Raw genomic sequence first — 16,319 nt, forward strand, 5'->3', positions numbered from 1 at the left:
TCAATAAATGTTAGTCAATATTATCTTAGTCTGTTTGACATGGATGCGTGGATGGGTAGATGCATGCCTAAAATCAAACATCTGACACTGGGGCACCTGGGTGGTTCAGTGGTTGAGCATCTGCCTTCGACTCAGATGGTAATTCCGGGGTCCTGGGATCAAGTCCCACAAACAAGGAGCCTGCTTCTCCCTCTGCCTGTGTCTCTGCCTCTCTCTCTCTCTCTCTGTGTGTCTCTCATGAATAAATTAATAAAATCTTTTTTAAAAAATATCTGACACTGTGTCCTGAGCTGGATATCAAGGCAATTTCTCTGTGTCAAAGTGACTTAGATGATAACATTGGGATGTTGTTAGTGGTATAATTTCAAACAACAAAGTTTCTGGTTGTCAATAATTCTACAGAACAGATTTTCTCAAGCAGTAAAAAGGCAGTACTTACTCAAAGAAGGAAGATTGTTACAAAACTTAATATGGTTTTCTCTATTTCTGTTTTTCTAGCCTGTAGCATGGTCAGATTTTCACTTCCTTAGTCCAAGCTAAATTTTTGTTTTTCCTTTTTAATAAAATATTTATTTAGTTAGTTAGTTATTTAGTTATTTATTTAAGAGAGAGAGCAGGAGTGGGGAGGGGGAGAAGGAGAGAGAGAACTCAAGCAGACTCCCTGCTAAGCTCAGAGCCCCACATGGGGATCGGTATCACAACCCTGGGACCTGAGCAAAAACTGAGTCAGATGTTCAACTGACTGAGCCACCTAGTCCCAAGAGGTTTTTTACATTTTTTTATAAGCCACGGAAAGGCAACTGGGTGGCTCAGCGGTTGAACATCTGCCTTTGGCTCAGGTTGTGATCCCGGGGTCCTGGGATCTAGTCCTGCATCAGGCTCCCTGCAGGGAGCCTGCTTCTCCCTCTGCCTATGTCTCTGCCTCTCTCTGTGTGTCTCTCAAAATAAATAAATAAAATCTTAACAAAAGAAAAAGAATTGGGGCAGCCCTGGTGGCACAGCGGTTTAGCACCGCCTGCAGCCCAGGGTGTGATCCTGGAGACTCCAGATCGAGTCCCATATCCGGTTCCCTGCATGGAGCCTGCTTCTCCCTCTGCCTGTGTCTCTGCCTCTGTGTGTGTGTGTGTGTGTGTGTGTGTGTGTGTGTCTCATGAATAAATAAAATCTTAAAAAAAAAAAAGAAAAAGAATTATACCTGACATATAGATCCTCAAAGGGATGGCTCTCAGTAGACAATCAAAGCCAACTTTGATTATATACCATTTTTCTCCTCACTCATGGGCTTGGCTGGAATCTCTAACTGCATTATAGATCTAGGTGAGTGTTTTTCAGATTGACAGCTGAAACCTTAGGATAGAGTTTCTCAAAGTGGGGGGGTGGGGGGTGGGGGGTGGGGGTAGACCACTGGCAACAGAATGATTTAGCGTGCTTATTTGAAAAGCAGAGTCCTGGACCTCACACCTGAGGTCTGCTGAGCCATAATCTCCGAGATGGGAGCCCCAGGCCTCTGCATAATCCACTAATTCCTGGAGCAATTCTCTCATAGACTAACATTTGAGAACACCGCTTAGAAAACAGGAGCGGGCTGGAGGGGCTGGCTCCTGACTGGCTAAGTTGGTGCAACGTGTGACTCCTGATCTTGGGGTCGTGAGTTCGAGCCCCATGTTGGGTGTAAAGATTACTTAAAAATAAAATCTTTAAAAAAAGAAAGAAAATAAATAAAAAAAGAAAGAAAGAGAGCAGCCCAGATGGCCCAGCGGTTTAGTGCCGCCTGCAGCCCGGGGTGTGATCCTAGAGACCCTGGATGGAGTCCCACGTCGGGCTCCCTGCATGGAGCCTGCTTCTCCCTCTGCCTGTGTCTCTGCCTCTCTCTCTCTCTGTCATGAATAAATTAATAAAATATTTTTAAAAATTTTTTTAATTTAAAAAAATAAAAAAGAAAGAAAGAAAATGAAAAAAAATGGGAGCCAGGAAGTTGAAGAATTTATACGCTTCCACACACTAATTATGAAACACAGTAGGGCACCTGGGTGGCTCGGTCAGTTAAAGCATCTGCCTTCAGCTCAGGTCATGATCTCAGGGTCCTGGGATCAAGTCCCACATCAGGCTCCCTGCTCAGTGTAAGGTCTGTTTTTCCCTTCCCCTGCTTTTATGTGCTCTCTCTCTCTCTCTCTAGCTCTCTAATAAATAAATAAAATCTTTAAAAACCAAAAACCCACACACAGTAGGTTATGCAGGCCAATTTAAACAACCTATTTCCTGTCCCTGGTTCACCACTTTTTGTGTCCTTACGGGCTTCTAATAAGGGAGTATGCATTTGTGTGCAAGCTGTGCAATCAGCCTGGGATGCCCTGCACCCCTCAGAAACCCTGCAGGACTCTATTTTTTACAGCTCAGCTTAGAAACCTTCACCTCTTCCAGGAAGCCTCCCCAGCTGCCCATCTAGCTATTCCCTCCTCTGTGCTACTGCACCTTTTATTTTTCTGTTGATTAAAATATCAGGAATGGGGGATCCCTGGGTGGCTCAGCAGTTTAGCACCTGCCTTCTGTCCAGGGTGTGATCCTGGAGTCCTGGGATCGAGTCCCACATCAGGCTTCTGCATGGAGCCTGCTTCTCCCTCTGCCTGTGTCTCTGCCTCGCTCTCTCTCTGTGTCTCTCATGAATAAATAAATAAAATCTTTTAAAAATATATCAGGAATAATAGTTTTGACTTATGGAGCTCTTTTGGTATCCCAGACTCTGTGCCAAGTGCTACCTGCATTAATTCATTTAAGCCTCATAAGTAACCCGTGAAATAAGTACTACTGATTTCCCCATTTTACAGGTGAAGAAACTGAGATGCACAGAAATAAAGTAATTTGCACGACCGCAAACTAGTAGAGCAAGAACCAAACTCAGGCGGGGCTATTGAAGCCAAAGCCCATTGGTCTTAACTACTGTATTGTACGGTCATCTACTTGTCACTACTTGCATCTCTCCACCAAGACCATAAAGCCCTTGAGGGCATGGACTCTCCCATTCATGGATGGCTGCCCAGTGCCAGCACAGAGACTGGCAGATAGTGACAAGTGACACCTGCTGAATAATTGAGTATTAATGGGTGTGGAGGGAAACCCCTGGATCTCCTGATCCCATCTTTTCTTTCTTTTTAAAATGTATTGATTTGAAAGAGAGAGAGAAGGTGAGAACATGAGCAGGGGGTGGGTCAGAAGGAAAGGAAGAAGCAGATTCCCCACTGAGCAGGGAGCCCGACAGGGGGCTCGATCCCAGGACCCCGGGATCATGACGTGAGCTGAAGGCGGACGCTCAACCCACTGAGCCACCCAGGTGCCCATCCCCACTTTTTTTCTTGTCCCGTCTTTTAACTGAGGGCACATTCATTCTAAAATGTCTAAAGATGGGGCACCTGGGTGGCTCAGTTAAGTGTCCAACTGTTGATTTCAGCTCAGGTCATGATCTCTGGATGATGAGATCGAGCCCCGCAGGGGGCTCCACACTGGGCATGGAGCCTGTTTAAGATTCTCTCTCTCTCTCTCAAGATAAAAATAAAAAGTTTAAAATGTGTTAGGATGAAGAGCATGGGAGATGGGAGAGAGAGAAGAAGGAAGGCAGAAAGCCCTTCTAGCAACCTCTTCCTCAACCACCCAAGCTACCCGCCAGTTCTTTTTTTTTTTTTTTTTTTTTTTTTAAGATTTTTATTTATTAGGCAGCCTGGGTGGCTCAGCGTTTAGTGCCGCCTTCAGCCCGGGGCGTGATCCTGGAGACCCGGGATCGAGTCCCGCGTTAGGCTCCCTGCATGGGGCCTGCTTCTCCCTCTGCCTGTGTTGGTGCCTCTCTCTCTCTCTCTCTCTGTGTGTGTGTCTCTCATGAATAAATAAATAAAATCTTTTTTAAAAAATATTTTTAAAAAGGCAGAGACACAGGCAGAGGGAGAAGCAGGCTCCCTACGGGGAGCCCGATGCAGGACTCAAACCCAGGGCCCCGGGGTCATGCCCTGAGCCAAAGGCACATGCTCAACCGCTGAGCCCCCAGGTGTCCCGCACCTGCCAGTTCTGAGACCCTCAAGGTCTCGCCTGCCCTAAGCTCCGGGTGGTGCAGGTACACTGCAGCAGAGGCATCCTACCCGATATCACTCCTGACAACCAGGCCCCCTCACCTGTCTTCATAAGGAGCTCCATAGCTTCTCCAGCAGGACTCCCCTCCCTCCCCTCTGCTTTTGTTCCTTTGGGTGTCTCTTCACTTCCTCTTTGCACAGCCAATAATGGCTCTGTTTCCTGCAAGGCTGCAGAGGAAGACTCGGAGTGGAAGACAGAGACCTTGGGGCACCTGGGTGGCTTGGTCAGTTGAGCGTCTGACTCTTGGTTTCAGCTCATGAGCTCAGGGTTACGAGATCGAGCCTGGTGACAGACCCAAGACCCTGCTTGGGACTCTCTCTCCCTCTGCCCCCACCCCCTGTTCATGCGAGCTCTCTCTCCCTCTCTCAAAACAAACAAAACAAACAAAAAACCCACAAGAAGACAGAGACCTTACGTCAATCTAAATTAGTCCTCCACCTACCGTGCGCCAGTCCTCAATTACCAGCAGCACCACTCTGCCCTTATTATGAATTTTTATTTCCTCCCATGATCCTTACGGCCATTCTCAAAGCCAGGCATTGTGACTTTGATGCATCCTAGAAAGCCACTACAGCATAATACTCATCCTCTGGGGCGACTGACCCCTTGGCCTCTCCTCTGGGACTGGAGCAGGTGTCAGCCCAAGGCCTTCCATTTCCGGCCCCTTAAGTCCCCTCTGCGAACTTTCCATAACATCAGCTTTGCCTCCTTATACTGTTCAGAGGCCACGCACATCAGGGCATAAGGCCACAAAGGTGTGCTGCCCTTTCCGGTTTCCCAGAGCCTGGGGGGCCCAGGAATTGGTTTTAGGACAAGGGGGAGATCATGTGGGGTGGAGAAGCGTGGCATTAAATAGCAGTGAGTCGGACAGCCAGACAAAAATTCTCTTTTCAGATACCCCTTAATTAGTTCTAAAAGACGGCCTCAGGTGAATTCTCCTCCTCTAACACCCCTCCAAGGCTTGCTAACCTGTACTGTAAACAGAAAAAGCCTCAAGCAGGTAACGGTGTGTGGCCAAAACACAGCAACAATATTTTGTTTCCTTTAATATATACTGTCAAAAGGATCTGGTCTCTGTAAGAAGGGGCACTTGTTTTCCATTGATTGGAATTACAAAGTTTCCTTTTAAAATAAATTTGACCAGAGACGCCTGGGTGGCTCAGTCCATTAAGTATCTGCCTTCAGCTCAGGTCAGGATCTCAGGATCCTGGGATCGAGACCCGCATCGGGCTCCTTGCTCAGCAGGGACTCTGCTTCTCCCTCTGCCCCTACTCCTGCTCTCTCTCTTTCTCAAAGAAATAGATAAAATAAATCTTTATTAAAAAATAATAAAAGAAATTTGATTTAAAAAGGGTGTCGTCTTAAAATATATATATAAAGCAAATAATAGTACAGATGGCAAACAGGTGAAGGCTGAAGTTTGAGAAACAGATCAGGCTCAAGGCCTCCCAGTCTGGGATGGGGCTGGCCTGGGTTTGGCTTTCAGCTCTGCCCCTGGTGGCTCGCTGATCCTCGGCCAATAATTCCACCTGTTTGAGGGGTTAATCCCTCCCCCCCAGAGTCCTGGTGTGGTTTAAAGAGAAACGGGAGCAAGACACCAGCACACCGTCTGACTCCTAAAAGCAGCCCACTCCATGGATGTTAGTGATATGACAAGTGTCTGGCCTGCCTCCGGGCCACGGCCTGTGTGTCATGGTGAACGATCAGAAGCCCACCCATGCAGGGGTCCATTCCAGTCCATGTACGCAGAACCACAGGGACAAGGATATTTCTGGATTAGTCCCTCACTGCCCACACCTGCTCCTTCCCATCTACACGTCATCGCTCCGGCTCCCTTCTACTCACACCGCCCAGTGTGGCCACCTGTCAGTGGACCTGCCTGGCTCCTAACCCTCCCTCCTGACCGCAGACAGCCCGATCTTTTCTTTCGTTTCACTCACTCATGTGACAAGTAGTTATTAAGCTCTTGCTATAGGCAAGGGATGGGGGAAGGACAGCAAGGAAAGTGGGAGGGGAGGGTGCTGCTCTCAGAGCACTTACACTTCCAAAGCCCAGAGGTTAATAATAATAATAATAATAATAATAATAACTTCCAAAGCCCAGAGAATAATAAAAAATAATAATAATAACTTCCAAAGCCCAGAGAATAATAAGAATAATAAAAACAAGAAGATCCATAGACATGAATCAGTTTCAGAGTCTGTGCCCATTTTTCACCAGAAAAGCACACTTGCTTACAACATGACAGCAGAAACAAAAAGGCAGAACACGGCCTTGCTCCAATCCAGCAGGGAACATGCACATCAGGTGACTGAAATTTTTTTTTGCCACTCTGTGCGTGTTCGTGGATGAACGTGAAAACACTGTGAGTGTTGACTGGGGGATGACAAATAAATTCCAGTGAATAGGTGCATTCGCAGATACCGAATCTCCATGCAAATGATAATGGGACTGACTATAAATCAGTGGGATGTGGTAGTGAATTGGGTGGGGGACAGTTTTTTTGTTTGTTTGTTTGTTTTGTTTTGTTTTGTTTGTTTGTTTGTTTTGTTTGTTTGTTTGTTTTAAAGACTTTATTTAGGGGATCCCTGGGTGGCGCAGCGGTTTGGCGCCTGCCTTTGGCCCAGGGTGCGATCCTGGAGACCCGGGATCGAGTCCCACATCGGGCTCCTGGTGCATGGAGCCTGCTTCTCCCTCTGCCCGTGTCTCTGCTTCTCTCTCTCTCTCTGTGTGTGACTCTCACAAATAAATAAAAATTAAAAAAAAAAATAAAGACTTTATTTATTTATTCATGAGAGACACACAGAGAGAAGCAGAGACACGGGCAGAGGGAGAAGCAGGCTCCATGCAGGGAGCCCGACATGGGGCTGGATCCCGGGTCTCCAGGATCAGGCCCTGGGCTGCAGGCGGCGCTAAACCGTTGAGCCACTGGGGCTGCCCAAGGGTGGGGGGACAGTTTTCAATTGGAAATCTCTCTGAGGAGGGCGTGGGGAACATCTCACCTGAGACCTGAGGGATGAGAAGTAGACTGCTGTGTGAGGTTTAGGCCTCACAGCCTGCCGGGCAGAGGGAGCCCCAAGAACATGGGACTTGAGGGAGAAGCCAGCCTGGAGAATTTGTGAATCAGAAAGGAGGTCTGAGCTGCTCAAATGTCGGAGAGCAGGAGGTGAAGCTGAGAAGTAGCATGGAGGGTAGGTTGGCCCTGGGGACCCACGGAGATCCTGACCCATCACCAAATAAAACCTGGATCCGCCTTCAGGCCTCACCCATGGTCCCACCCTCAGCCCCTACCTCTGATCGCCCTACCTGGTTCCCCTAGCAGCTCCTTTGGGGGCCTGCCCTCTCACTTGGGCCCCAGCACTTAAATCCCACACATTTACATGTTAACGAGTAGAAAGTTCTCTCTCATGCGTGACCCAAATCAGTCTTGCAACAATCCAAGTCCATTTTCTGTTGTCTTGATTTCAGTAATAATATAGAGGAGTCACCATCACCATCGTGGTGATGTCACCATTGTGCTTACCATTCTGAGGACAAGCCATATGCTTTAAGGAAAAGGACTCAGAGAGGTTAAGTCACTTGTCAAAAGTCACACAAGCTCGATGCTGCGAGAAGATTCAGACTCGGGACTATTTGACTCTAAGCTGGGCTCTTTCTATTATTGTTCTATTGCTCCCCTGGCTCTTCTTAAACCTATAGACTCTCAGCACTTCTCTTTATGGATGGTCACAGTATCCTGTGGTTTATCTTATTCACCATACCTTGCCTACAGGGTGAATCAAAAGTCAGTCTCAATGGCTTCTTGCCCTTTGCAAGGTTTGTAATCAGCAGGAGTGAATTCAGAGTATGACCGAAGGTACACTGATACTGTTTCAATCTTGAATACGGGAGATTTGAATTCAACATCTGTTAAATGAAGAGCCACGCAGGAAGGATCACATTTGGCCAGTTTGGCTGAGAGGGCAAATGTCCTGGCATGTGTCATGCTGTGCCCGTGTCGTTGAGTGTCTATCATACAGTGTTTGTCCTGGCACTTGTTGTTTTTGGTTATTCCACATCCATTCCCTCTTTCTAGTAACACACCGATTTCAGGCTGAGGAAATAAATACCTTTGTGGGGAACCTTTCTCTTGCTGGGAAGCAGTCCCACATGAGTGCCTTCCACAGTTCCAGCTCAGTGGGGGGGAAGAATGCAGCAAGAGCTTGGCCAATGGGCAGCTCTGTCCCTGGACTGTGAGTTGAGTAGAGGTGAGAGGGACACTGGCGTGCTGACCGGATCTTGCTCGTGGCTAGTGGTTGTACTTGGCTTTTCCAAGTAGGTCTCGGCCCTCTGGCATTTCCATTCCCAAACTAGGTCTCCAGGCTCCTCTCAACTCTACAGCCACCACAGAGCCTTCCAGTCAATGTCCTTATGCATTAGGTAGCTAGAGGTAGATATTATAGCTCTCAGACTACAAGAACCCCAAAGCCTGGACCTGTCCTGGAAGAAAGGATTTGGTCCTATCTCAAGAGACTGACAAACAAAAGCACATTTATAGATTTTAGGCATGCAGGTGTTGTTGTTTCTAGGACACCTGCTGGCATCATGCAACTCTTGATCTCAGGGTCATGAGTTCGAGCCTCATGTTGGGCATGGAGATTACTTAAAATATTTTTTGGATATTATTAAATATTATATATAAAAATAAAAAATAATTCCTAGGGACGCCTTGGTGGTGCAGTTGGTTAGGTGTCCAACAATTGGTTTCGGCTCAGGTCATGATCTCAGGGTCCTGAGATTAAGCCTTGGTGTACGGGCTCTGAGTTTAGCTTGGAGTTGGATTGAGATTCTCTCTTCCTCTTCCTCTGCTCCTCCCCTTGTGCTCTCTGTTTCTGTCTCTAAAATAAGTAAATAAATCTTAAAAAAATAAAAAAAGAAATCCTAAACAAATATATAAACAAAACACAACTCCTTGTTTTAATTTGCTTTTTTAGGGAAGCTCTCTATTACTTCATGCAACTGGGACATGATATTAAATCTTCACCTTCACAGAGTAGATGATGAAGAAATTAAATCTGTAAATGAGTTGTATGTTAGTTAGTAATAAATACTGTGGAGAAGGCCTTTTTGCTAAGTCATCATTTAAGGACCTGTAGGTAGTGAGGGTGCAAGCAGAGAAAACAGCAAGTGCAAAGGCCTTGCGGTGAATGTAGTCTTGGCATGGCTAAGGTCGAACAAGGTCAGTGTGGCTGAGCAAAGTGATCAGAGAGGTAGCACAGAGCCAAGTGATGCAGAGGCTTGCAGGCCATGATGAAGACTTTGACCTTCATTTCTGGAAAATCATCTCATATAGCATTTTGAGTACAAGAAGAATTGAGGATGACAACAGCTTCTGTGCAGAGAACAGATGGAGCAAGCCAAAGACGCATGAGGAGCTCTGCTAGACAGCCATTGCTACTATTAAGGCTCAGCAGGATTTGATTTAGCCTCTTCCTCTCGTTTTATCCCATGCCCCACCCTTCTCCTGCCCTGCTCCCTTCCTGACATTCTTTCTGTGCCTAGAAAGAGCTACTTTTTTTTTTTTTTTTTTTTTTAAGATTTTATTTAGGGGCAGCCTGGGTGGCTCAGCGGTTCAGTGCTGCCTTCAGCCCAGGGCGTGATCCTGGAGACCCAGGATTGAGTCCTGCATCAGGCTCCCTCCCTCTCATATTTATTCATAAGAGACACAGAGCAAGCAGAGGGAAAAGTAGGCTCGCCACAGGGACTTGACTCCAGGACCCCAGGATCAGGACCTGAGCCTCACCACTGAGCAACCCAGGTGTCCTTAGAATGAGCTACCTTATTCCAGGTCTTTGGGAGCCTGAGTCTGCATTCCAAGCATGCCTGCAGGTAAATCTGATAGGTTAAATTCTGAGAACCACCGCCCTCAGGTATGTTGAGAACGCAATCCTTGAGCACCAGAGAGGGGAACTCTGTTCGAGTCCCAAGAGTGAGGAATTACATATCTAGGAGGATCAAAGTGGTTCTGGGAAATTCACAGAACTAATCCAGCATTTGTTCCAATACCCCGCTTCACCCGCTATCACCTTTGAACTGGCCTCCGCTTGATAGTGTAGGGGAGAAAAGAAATCTTTTTCCTCCACCCACCTTGTGTTCTCTGACTGTGACCTGTTCCCTATAAATTGAACGAACAAATGACAGATTGACAAGAAGAAAACAAACAGAAGTTTATCAGCATATGCATTTAGTGTGAGTTTGGAAGCACTCACACAAGTACGGGGTGGTTAGAACATGGGCTTATAAAGCATCTTAACAAAAGAGCAACGCAGTTTTGGAGAAGTGACAAATCCAAGGAAAAGAATTTTGAGCTTCTAGAGGCAGCAAATTATTTTTTAAAAGATGTTATTTATTTATTCATGAGAGACACAGGGAGAGAGAGACACACACACAGGCAGAGGGAGAAGCAGGCTCCATGCAGGGAGCCCGATGTGGGACTCCATCCCAGGACCCCAGGATCATGCCCTGGACCAAAGGCAAGCACTCAACCGCTGAGCCACCCAGGCATCCCGAGGCAGCAAATTATGGGAGGGTAAATATATGGGGAAACTGATGATGGTGAGGGTTAGCCTTTAGCAGGGTTTGTTATGCGCATGTCTCATGATGATAAGGATCTAGGATTATCTCCAGTGATTAACTTCTGTCCTCCCTGGTGTCAGGGGAGGGGAGACACTTTTACAAATTTTTGTCCTACTTGTAGGCAAATAAGGAAAGGGCAGAGAATTTTTCTTAAATCTGTTTCTTCTCAATTGTTCCCAGCTCAAGCTAATCCTTAGGCCAAAGTGGCATATTTGGGGATGGCATAAACTGCTACCCTTCAATAACCATTTTAAGTAAGTAAAATCTTATTCTGCTATAAGAATTATGGCCATACATTTCCTCAGAGTAATTGAGTAAGCATATTCTGTATTAACATCGAGCATCGTTTCCTCTGAGGAACTCCTATCCATCTTTCAGAACCCAGCTAAGGGGTCATCTCCTAAGAGAAGACTTCCTGAATATTCTTCTAAAGAAACTAAGTATAAGGGCACCTGGGTGGTTCAGTCGGTTAAGCATCCAATTCTTGACTTCAGCTCAGGTCAAGAGCTCAGGGTTGTGTGCTTGAGATTCTCTTTTTCTCTCCCTCTGCTTCCCCCCCCCCCCAAATAAGTAAGTAAGTAAGTAAGTAAATAAATAAATCTTAAAAAAAAGTTAAGTCTTCCCTGCCTTTAAACTTTGCATAGAGCATTTTCAGCAAAACAAAGAAACCAAGTAACTATGCGAGGTGTTAACCTGATTATGGTAACATTTCACAATATATATGGGTATCAAATCATCACATCGTATACTGTGTGTATATATATATTTAATGTATATATATATTTTTATTATATATATATATTTTAATGAAGTATAGGGGTCCCTGGGTGGTTCAGTTAAGTGTTGGACTCGGTTTCAGCTCAGATCATAATCTCAGATAGTGAGATCGAGCCCCACATGGGGTTTCCTGCTCAGCACGGAGTTCCTTCGCTGAGATTCTTTCCCCTTCTTTCCCCCTCCCCCTCTGTTCTTCCCACCCCTCCCCACTCTCTCTCAAATAAATAATTAGATATTTTTAAGAAATAAAATAAATAAAAAATAAATAAAAAGAAAATGAAGTATAGTTGGTACACAATGTTACAATGGTTTCAGGTGTACAACACAGTGATTTGACAAGTCTATATGTTATGCTGTGCTCATCACAAGTGGAGGCACCATGTGTCACCATACAGTACTATTGCCATACCCTCGACGGCGCTCCCTATGTGGTACCTTCCATCCCTGTGACTTGTACGTTTCATAACTAGAAGCCTGTACCCCCCACTCCCTTCATCCATACTGCCTATCTCCCTAGGTCCCAAACATATTACAGTTTCGTCAGTTATACTTCAATAAAGCTAAAAAATAAAACAACCAGAAGCAGCTATAAAAATGTCTTGTGTAGGGACATCTAGGGGGCTCAGTGGTTGAGCATTTGCCTTGGGCTCAGGGCATGATCCCAGGGCCCTGGGATCGAGTCCCCCATCGGGCTCCCCTCAGGGAGCCTGCTTCTCCCTCTGCCTGTGTCTCTGCCCCTCTCTCTGTGTCTCTCGTGAATAAATAAATAAAACCTTAAAAAAAAAAAGTCTTGCATAGATTTCTATTGTTATACAAATTGGACTTTTAGAAATTATAAAGTATCTCAAACACAAGCTGCAGAGAAATAGCTTAGCAGACCTCTGCCTACCTATCACTTAGAGTTCACAAATGAAAACAGCCTGTAACATTTGCATCAGGCCTCTTGTAAAAAATAACTAGCCAACTTACCAAATAAAATGTTACGTATACAACTAAAAACCTGCCCTCATTCTGTTTCTTTCCCCCTCTCTTTTGGATTAAAGAATAAAGAAAAGAACAGGCAGGCTGGAATGAAGCTCAGAAAGGCAACCAGCACCTTTTGGTGCAAGCTTCCCTGACATCTTTTGATACTTCTCTGGAGGATATCCAGAGGAGGAAATCCCACTAGTGAAGGTGCAGGAGGGACACCTGGGTGGCTCAGCGGTTGAACATCTTTCTGCCTTTGGTTCAGAGCGTGATCCCGGGTCTGGGAATCAAGTCCCACAATGGGCCCCCTGCGAGGAGCCTGCTTCTCTCTCGGCCTAGGTCTCTGTCTCTGTCTCTGTCTCTGTCTCTCTCATTAATAAATAAATCTTGAGAGAGAGAGAGAGAGAAGGTACAGGAGAACCAGGAAGCTGTCGATGAATCAGTGAGGCAAGAATAAGCAGTGAAATGAATTGAGGACAGGGACAATCTTTGTTGTCACTCATGTCCTGAAAACTGTGTATTCAGCTTATGTGGCATCATATGCTGGTAAATGTATTCTGTGTTTCTGAATGTGCTCCAGTGCTCATCAGGACCCCAGCAAAGCTCTTATCAATAACGGAGGCCAGTCACATTTGGGGAGGTCAGAAGTCCGGGTGGGAAGATGGGACCCCAACATCATAGGTTGTGTTGTATTGGTTGTGCTAACATCAACTTCCAGGAAGTGACTTCAGGATCAGTAAAAAGTTCATTGGTCCTCAGACTCACAGTGAATGAAAATAAAATGAATGAATGAACAAATGAATGAATGAACGAATGGATGAACCAGTATATACTCTACTACCAAAGAGAGGTACACAATCCGCCCATCTTTCTTTAGTCCATGTACCCTTCCTCACTCAACAAATCTTGATGTCCTTTCCCTCTTCTTCCCTTTGTATATCTTGGTTTCTGACCTTTCTCTCATTTTATGCTTTTTAGCATTATTTTTCCTAGATGTGTTATTAAATACTTCTAATCTTAAAAAATAATAATAAATAAATAAATAAATAATAAATAAATAAATAAATAAATAAATAAATACTTCTAATCTTCTCTGGAAGTTAATAGGCATTTGAATCAGTGACATTTTTAGAATGTTCAGCCATTCTGATGGAATCAGTGACATTTTAAAACCAGAGGTTCATTTTCAATCCAAATGATCAGAAAACAGCTTATTTGTTAGAGCAAAGCATTAAAATGCATTCTTTACAGAAACTGACTTGTGCAATTTTCTGATTGAGTCCCTAATCAAGACACACCAGTGATATTAGGATTATGTGTGAGGATGTAGAGAAGGAGCCAAAGCTTTGCAATCCGACAGATCTGGGTTCAGGTAATTCAATGCCTCTGAACTCTGTTTCTTCCCTTGGCAATGGACAGAAGGGATGCAGACCTGGAGGTTATTATTAAATATAATAGCGAGGGACGCGTGGGTGGCTTAGTCTGTCGAGCGCCTGCCTTTGGCTTGGGTCATGATCTCGAGGTCCTGGATTCAAGCCCCATGCTGGGCTCCCTGTTCAGCTGAGAGTCTGCTTCTCCCTCATCCTTTGCCGCTTCCCCCCCCCCGCCCCCCGCTCATGCCCATGTGACTCTCTCTCTCAAATAAATAAGATTTTTTTAAATAAAGTGTCATGAATAATTAAAAAAATAAGGATAATGGCTATATGATCCAGCAATTCCCACTTCTGGGTATACACCCAAAATATTTGAAAGCAAAGACCCAGATAAATAAATACATTGTACACCAATGTTCCTAGCAGCATTGTTCCCAGTAGCCAGAAGGTGGAAAGCACCAAGTGTCCATCCACAGATGCATGCATACACAAAATGTGGTATATTCACACATTGGAATGTGATTCAGCCTTACAAAAGAAGGAGATTTTGACACAGGCTACAACATGGATGAATCTTGAAAACATGTTAAGTGAAATAAGCCAGGCACAAAAGGAATGTATGATTCCACTTACATGAGATACCTAGAGTGGGCAAATTAATAGAGACAGAAAATAAAATAGGGCTTACCAGAGGGACTGGGGAAAGAGAGAATGAGAAGTTACTCACAAAGTTTCTGTTGGCAACAGGGAAAAAGTTCTGGACATGGATGGTGGTGATGGTTGCAGAACAACAGGGATGTATTTAGCGCCACTAACTTGTACAATGAAAATATTAAATAACAATCGCTATTATGTATTCACAAAACATATACATTACTTAATAGGTTAAGTTGTGCAGCTTAAAGCAACTGAATTTAGTTGTTTTCCTGATCCCACTTATAAATCACCTCCTCCCCGACAACAGGGTCTGGGAAAACAGGCCGTGGGGGGTGGAGGGGTTGGGGGTGGTGAGGGGGGTCCTGCAATGAAGTTAGCCAGGCCAGGCTCCCTGATATAAAACATAATAAGCAATATGTTAATACCTCGGGAATAATGAGCCCTGATTTCTGCAGAATGAATCAACTTTTCATCTGAGTTAACTGATCATTATCAGACTTTCTCTGTGCTCTCCATTATGGGTCTTTTACACTCACAAAAGGGATGTAATGAGATAATCATTAGCAATGAGACAGCTATTTCAAATGTAAATCAATAGGCCAGTGGAACCTGGGGACAGCTGCCACTTAGATACCCTTTCCGAGCCAAGCCCTGCTAACACGGGGAGCAGAGCTGGGCCAGGCTGGCTGAGGAAGCAGGCTGCTCTCAGGGGTGTCCTAGAAGCTTCCTTCTGCCTCAGGGGGACAAACCATTACAGTGAAAGCCAGCAGAGGTCAGCAATCATCAAACCTCCTGGATTTTAGTCGCCGGGTGGAGGAGAAGGGCACCGGGATTACATTGGCTAAAATCTCTGAATACAATCCTTTCCTCTGGGTGGATGGTCTTGGAAAATGAAGCCTACAAAGTGACATAGAAGATTGACTCACGGAATTGTCTCCGAGTCCTGGAGAAACCAGAACAACTGGTTTTCCCAGCAGTTTCATTGAACAGGGGTTAACCCACAGGAGCTGGTTGAGGAAGCCAATTTCCACACCAGAACTGGTTGATTGACTCAAGGTCATTGCGCACGTGCTGGCATCACCAAATTTAGCATCACTGCCATCTGCTATCAATTCAATGTTTCATTACCTTTCTTACCTCGCCTGCTGTGGTCTTCTTTGTACTTAGACCCTCTGTTTCTGCTTCTTTGCTGCTTGATGCCAGTCTCTTGGGTCATTTCGGTCCAAACTGCATTTCCATTCAGACTTCAAAAATAAACACCGTGATATTTGGGGGCAGTTGCGCAACAGTGACTGTGCTACAAAACCATTGAGCGGTACACTCCAAATGGGTGAACTGTTTGGCATGTGAATGGAATCTCAACAAGCTGTTAAAAACAAAACCCACCCACTTGAAAGGACAGAGTCTAGCCCAAGTGCAGAACCAGTCAATTTACCTTAGTGTTTGTTGCCAATTCTACCAAAATACTTGCTGGGTGAAGAAATTAAGCAGCAAGTCATATTTTCTGTCCATTATGGTCACCTGGGCTACCATGCTGCCCTGCTTCTAATGTCTAGGAATAGGGCACCTGGGTGGCTCAGTGGTTGAGCGTCTACCTTTAAGTTCAGGTCGTGGTCCCGGGGTCCTGGGATTAAGTCCTGCACTGGGCTCCCCGTGGAGAGCCTGCTTCTCCCTCTCCCTGTCTCTGTTTTTCATGAATAAATGAATAAAATCTTTAAAATAAATAAATAAATTATATGAATAATTTAGAGCTAGCTATACCTACCAAGTACAGAACCCCCCTTGAGGACTCTGTAGTTTCAATTCTGAGTAGTA

This window comes from Canis lupus, chromosome 6, assembly GCF_003254725.2.
Source record: "Canis lupus dingo isolate Sandy chromosome 6, ASM325472v2, whole genome shotgun sequence".
NCBI classification, from domain to species: domain Eukaryota; kingdom Metazoa; phylum Chordata; class Mammalia; order Carnivora; family Canidae; genus Canis; species Canis lupus.